Raw genomic sequence first — 6,800 nt, 5'->3', positions numbered from 1 at the left:
TCATGGATTGTTTGAATTGATCTCCATTGATCAATGATGGACTAGCCAATTTTAGTCCACAAAATTGTTTTGATCTCTGACAGAGTTTTATGAAGAGTAAGGTCTTTCTCCAAAGATTTTACCTTATTCTCCAAGGCCTTCACTTCTCTTGTTTTTTGGGCCACATTTATTTGGGATTTATCATAGCTTACCTCCAACTTGGCCAATTTCTCTTTGGCTTCCTTTAGCTCTGCCATTTGGAGTTCTAAGGCCTTTATCTCCTTCATCATCTTTTCCATGCTCATGCTGGTATCTGGTACTATTGTTGTTGCTACTGTTGTTGATCTAGTGCTTGGTGCTGTTGTTGCCGGATCAGTAGGAGGGACTGCTGTTGTGACTGTAGAAGAGGTAGTTGTAACAATTGGAGCTGTTTGAGATGGCTGAGAGGCCAACTCTCCCTGTTTTCCTTGTAGTGCCTCCTCCAATGCCTTCTCTGTTTCTGCCAGTCTCTCATTCATCCTCATCAGTAAACCCATTGTGTCATCCTCTGCTTTCTGCTGTGCAACTTCTGTGGTTTGTGGATGCATTGTGATCGGTAGCTTTAATTGCTTTTTGAGGGCTGCAATGTCTTCTTCTTTCTTTTTTATTAATGCCTGGATGCCTTTGGGATCCTTGGGATCATGTCCCAGCTCTATGATAATTTCTTCTAAGGATTTAATTCTGTTATCCTTAGCCAAAGAAGAAGCCTTTTCCAACTCTAATTGGGCAGAGGTATTGTGCAATGAATTCTGCAATTTGTGAGCTAATAGTGCTTTGTCTACCAGGGTGGAGTACACCATTTCTCCGGTTTGTTTATGTAATTCAATCTGGTCCATGGGGTGGATGTCTTTAGAGAGAACTTCCAGATTGGTCCTGATATAATCAGCAACTGACTGTGGCTGTTGCATTGTGGGCTTGAAGTGACTAAGGGTCATTTTTCCTTCTTGAATATCATAGGCTGCCATTAGCCTTTGTTGATTTGTGGGAGCCATTCTCAGCAATTGATTATAAAGTTGGATCCTTACTGGCTCATTTCTAGCCTTTATTTCAGTAAATGCTTTCTTGATATCCGAGCCTTCCTTGCTCTGTGGCCTGGTGGATGTAACATCCACACCATGCTTCCTCTCTAGCTCTTGCTGATATGAGCTAGTTGATGTGTCCAAAATTGGAGGAGTCTGCTGTTCAGTTCTTCCCTCACCTCTTAGGTTACCTGTTGTCTCTTCTGAGAGTTCCTCTTCAGAGTAAGGATTTAACCTTTGCCTCTTTTCTCCTTGCTGTTCTGTTGATCCACTTACAGGTGTGTCTTCTTGTCTCTCTCTTTTCTTGGCTCTTTCTTCATTGAGAGGAGTTTGTAAAACATGGATTTCAGGTACCTTTGTCTGTGTTGAAGGACCTTGTCCCTTTGATGCATCTGGTTGGTCTGCCAATGTTTCCTGTTCCTCACCTATTACCTCCTTGCCTTTAGCTGATGTTGTGCTGGCCCTTTGTGATGGTTGTTGAGAAGTCCTGGCAAAAGATGTGTCACCTCCTATGTGTCGGGGCAGCTTGAAGGATACCTATCCAAAAGAGTCCAGGTCAAGTGTTTTTTCAAGCCCTTTCATAACCTTTTCCAGTTTTTCTTCTTCAGTAATATCTTCAACTAATGTGCTCTCTAACCATTCTTGTTGGTTAGCATACTGTTGGATTTCAGGGATCTTGCAATGAACGTATGGTGCCAGGTTGTGTTTGACCTTTCTATAACTTATAAAATGACCAGGGTCATATGGTGACCAATAAAAGCTTTGTTTCAGCATAAGTTGCTCCCCTAGAATCTTATCTTGCCTCCTCCCAGGCTTCCCTTTTATTAAAAATAAAAGGGCCCAATTGATTTCTTATTTTGAGCTGTGCCTTTTTCTTAGCGTTGCAAAAAGTGGATCAAGTGTGCATGGATAAACTGTCTGAAGTCCTCTAATGCAAACAACCTCATGGGCACAAATTCGGGTAGCTTGTAGGGGCATAGTTCAGAGCCATATATTCTTATTTCAGTGTGATTCTGGTAAAAGTACCAGTCACCTATGTTGTAGTTTTTAGAGAGCTGTAAAATTCTCTGCATTTCACCAGAAAGTCTATCTGGAGGACTTGTCATCAGTAAAGAGGAGGCCGGATGTATGAATAGGTCAATGAATTCATAGTAAGAATAAGGGGAGTCATTAACACGGTGGAAAACTGAGGTCCAGAAGATTATTGACCTAGGCTCTCCTTTGCAATCCAATTTTTTGAGGGAGATTTGAAAACTGTCTGGCTGATTGTATAGCAACAAATGATATATGTATGATGTGTATTTAAACACTCTCTCTCTATCCAGGTTCATGAATTGCCCATGGATTTTATTAGCTATGAAGGTGGCCTAATCATATTGGACAGTAGGGGGCTGTACTGGAGCAAAAATGGACATCAGAACTAAGGTAGTCTCATCAACAAACTCACTGGTTTTGAATCCTAAGATATAGGATATCATGTCTACAATGAATTTCCTTGCCTCATTGAACCAAGAATGTAGATAAGGAGGAGGCTGCTGGGGTTGGCAATTTGGTTTCATGAATAACTGAGCAATTCTGGTTATCTCTGAACTGGGCAGTTTGGCACCTTGGTCAAGCAAGAATCCCATGGAGAGAGGGGCCAGAGGCTAAGTTGGCTTAAAGTGCAGCATCTCATTTATGGATTGAGGAGTAATATAGAAGAGGACAGTCCCAGATGGAGCCATAACTGCTCTTTGAGTGGGCTCATAATTGGCATGACATTGGTGAATGAGGTCAGGGAATACATTCACTGAAGGGAGGTAATACATGGGCATATTAGACTCCTAGATTCCAAATACATCAGCTTTGTTCCTGTAGCTGTTCCTGATCTCACAGAAGGCTTGGAGATGAGGCTTGTCACCAACTAAATCATTAATTTGGAAATCCTTGTCAGCTAGGGGTAGCCATTCAAGTTCTTTATGTGGAGCATTGAGAGGGGCAATATTGAGGGCCACTGGAGCCTCCATTGCTCAACTGTCTGTGTTTTTAATTGGAATTTGGGTCTGTGCAGCAACATAAAATAGAATACTGGCTCTGGGGTTTTTCTCAGGAAATTGCAGAGTGAGATTTAATTAGAAATTGCCTCACTGGGTAAAATTCATAGTAAAAACAAGGTTTGCAGAGTTTTAGTCAGAAAGCTAGAGAAAAACAGTGGTAATGCTGTGCCTTTTGCAGGTATTTTGACAATATCAACTCAATATTTGGCCATTTTTCGGAGATTTTGTAGAGGAAAGTTTAAAACAGGGGGCTTGGGAACAAGTGTCATGCGGAAAGAGTCAATTTTGCGGACAAAACCGACCTCCCTAGAAAACATGGCTTTTCTAGTGACAAACAAAACAATCAAGCACTATCTTTCCCTAAATATGCGTTTAAAATAAAAGCAACCAGGTGTTTAAGGCTTACCTCTAGTCTAATGCCATTTGTAGCAGCCAAGCCTCTCCGATCCAGATGAGCTCCTTCTCCTTGAAGCCTGCATTCACTAACAAGCAAATGATTACATAGCACCTGAATAACTCATATAATAAAACATATTCATCATAAAGACCAAGGAGTTTATGAAACAAATTATATATAACAACTTGTTGAGAAAAATGAACTTAATTGTATTACTTGGAAACAAAAGAAACCTTACAACCAGTGCCTTGGTGTTGTGCAGGTCCCTCCCAGGGTCCAGCAAGAGTTCTCCTCTACTTTGATCAACTCACCCACTTCCAAATGAAGCTAAGAAAGGATTGGAATCTCTCCTCTCAAGCTCTATAAGGGAGTCCTAATTTCAGCAGCATCTACCCTTAGGAATGTTCAGCTTTCAACCTCCCCTCCCTCTGGCCCAATGCCTGTATTTATAATGCTTTGGAGGAAGTTAAATAGGTCCACCATCAATGGGATAAGCTCCTCTTTCAAAGGGATAGCTCCCCTCTTCATGGGATAAGTTCCTCTTTCATTGGGATGCATGAACCATCTGGAGGCGCTCAATCCACAAGTAAGTTTTTTGAAGTAAAACTTGCACCTTTTGACCTTTACAGGAGTACGCACCCACCCCTTTACAGACGAGCGTACAAGTACGCAGGTATTATGTACTTGAGGTGCGTACACGCAGGTAAGAGTAAGAGAAAGTGCGGAACCAGAGTTGTATTGATTTTTAAAGGCTTTCTCTCTTTTTTGGAGTTTGACATGAGGAGCAGAAGTATAAGACTTGCCAAGGAAGACAGTATGGTTATTGATGGAGCCATACTGACTGCAAATAGTCATGGTGACAAATTTTAGTGTAACAGATTGCCCCCTAAAGTGCGAGGTCTGTAGTAGATTAGGGTTTCATATCATCTAGGAAGGGTGAAGCACTTTATCATTTCAAGGATTATCTTGTGGAGAGCCCGGTCGGAACCTACAAATATTCAACACAAAATACATATATGAGATCATATCATCGCTGAGGTAGGCATTCCCATACTCAGATCAAAAACTTTAACTAACAAACTAACTACTGCTCTGGTATAGGAATGATTTCGCAGTACATCATAATCATAGACACATGTAGACACAGTATGGACGCAGCCATCTGTTTATAATTGGTCTACTATATAATGAATACAAAACTCCTCGCAGCCTGGATGGCGGAAACTAGATCCAGGGCCTTCATTTATGCTTCCCAAACTAGTACGATTCTATCCATGCGAATAAATGAGTTGATGTCGAACATGGTAGAAACCACTTGATTACCAGTCAATGATGTAAACTGTTAACAAGTGTGAGAGAAACCACCAGTGATGTCAATGGTTCTCAAAGTACCCAGTACAATCCATGAGATGTGAGTAGATGTGTTGATGTCGAACATGTCACGAAATCCCTTGATCGAAGGTCATTGATGTAACCTGTCGTCAAAGGCGAGAAACCTGCCATTGAGGCATGCAGATTTCAAGGGACTGATGATTCCTAGATCATCTTTCTAGATAATGTGCTGTTGTCGATAGAAAGCGATCCGTGGTAGGCAAGCTCACAACACGAAATCATAGATCAAGTTGAAGAAATGTCGCTGTAAGGACTGACTCAGGGATGGTCAAGATGGATGACAGATATTTTGCAGATGAACGGTTTATTTGCAGTGACCTCTTGAACACATAACGACACAACAGATGGCTTGGTGACAATTGACCCAAAGTTAATACCCGGAAACTGGCTGAAGACTTTCAATGTGGTTTGATCAACTGTTAGGCAAAGGATTTCCGAACCCAGGTGAATGAAAAGTGTCGTGTTCAAGAGGGGTGATAAGGTTCTTTCGAGACAAAGGATAACAAATAGGCTCATTTTTCTCTCTTTTCCCCCACCATTTCTGGCAAGTACCTCTTTATTTTTTACAAGCTTGAGGAGGATAACATTTGCTTGATTATAAGCTCATCCTTCGGATGAGTCCAACTTAGTTTAGATTCGAACCCTAAGAAGGAGTGGTCCGTTCCTGTTTGTAATCGAACAGGTCCTTTACTGTGAAATTTTAACGAGTCCAGTATAGGAGAAACTCGGCGTTTTTCAATTTTAGAGAGTCTGAAAAACTTAAGAAGACTCTAGGGTTGACCTTTTTCGTAAATTTGTGTCTCCCAAGCCCGAAAAAGTATAAAATAATACTTGAGAGAACCGCTTGATCTTTACGACCAAGGAGTACTTTCATGATTAGTGTCTCTGATCTGAAAAGTAAAAAGCGATCAAGGAAACGTCGTTTTATTTCCAATATCGAATTTGAAACGACAAAAATCCGGCAATCTTTTCATGTTTTTACGGTCAGAAAAGGGCTGTAAGAGGACCGTCTTTTAATTCCGTTTTAACGAGTGTAAAAGAAACGCTCGGCAATCTTTTCATGTTTTAGGAGTCAGAAAAGGGCTTAAAGATGACTCTGATGTTTTTGTTTGTAAAAAATGACAATTTTCCCTGAAAATCCTTTATCCTGCACAAAAACCAACACATTACTCATACCTGTTGAAGATAGATAAAAATAGTTTGAAAAATACCTTTTCATGGTGAAAAATAAACAAATTTACCATTTATTTACCCAAAAAACCTATAAAAAGGGCTTTTACCAATTCATTTTTACCATTTTACTGTTAAGGAGAGAAAAAGGGCTTTTGGCAAGAAACTTCCCGTGGACATTGCGGAGAATCCGACCGTCGAAACCGAATGCCGTCTCTTCTAGGTAATTTTCAACATCCTCCTCTTCAATTTCATCTGTTTAGAATTCTTTTTAAGGCCCCAGATTTCATTTTTTGGAGGTTTTGGGGTTTCAAAAACCGCCTCTCGGGGTACGCAGGCACCACACTAGAGACCCGCGTACCCCGACATTTTTGCAGTTGGAAAAATGTCGGGAGTACGCACCTTGCCTTCAGGGAATCTGCGTACCCACGCTCTGTCCCTAAAGGCGGGGTGCGTACCCCGCGCAACAAGTTTTTAAACCCCAAATTCTCCAAAATGGACCAAATTTTTTTGATTTCATGGAATCTAATGGATGTTTTTTGGCATGTAGATTGTTTACCATGCTTGATTGGCGCGAGAGAGAGCACGAAGATGTTGATTTGGCCGCCATTAATCATCAACCGTCAATTGATGCTTTGAAGGCATGCGGCCTTTATAAATACTGGGCCATACCTGGCATGAGGGCCCAAGTGAGCTTTCTAGAGTGGCTGGTAGAAAGATGGAACGTTCAGGACCAGTGTTTTTATATTGGAGGGCACCAGCTCGAGA

This window comes from Pinus tabuliformis, chromosome 1_2, assembly GCF_031772625.1.
Source record: "Pinus tabuliformis cultivar Carrire ecotype Pingquan chromosome 1_2, CPIR1, whole genome shotgun sequence".
Taxonomy (NCBI): Eukaryota; Viridiplantae; Streptophyta; class Pinopsida; order Pinales; family Pinaceae; genus Pinus; species Pinus tabuliformis.
This window is presented reverse-complemented; position numbering follows the sequence as displayed.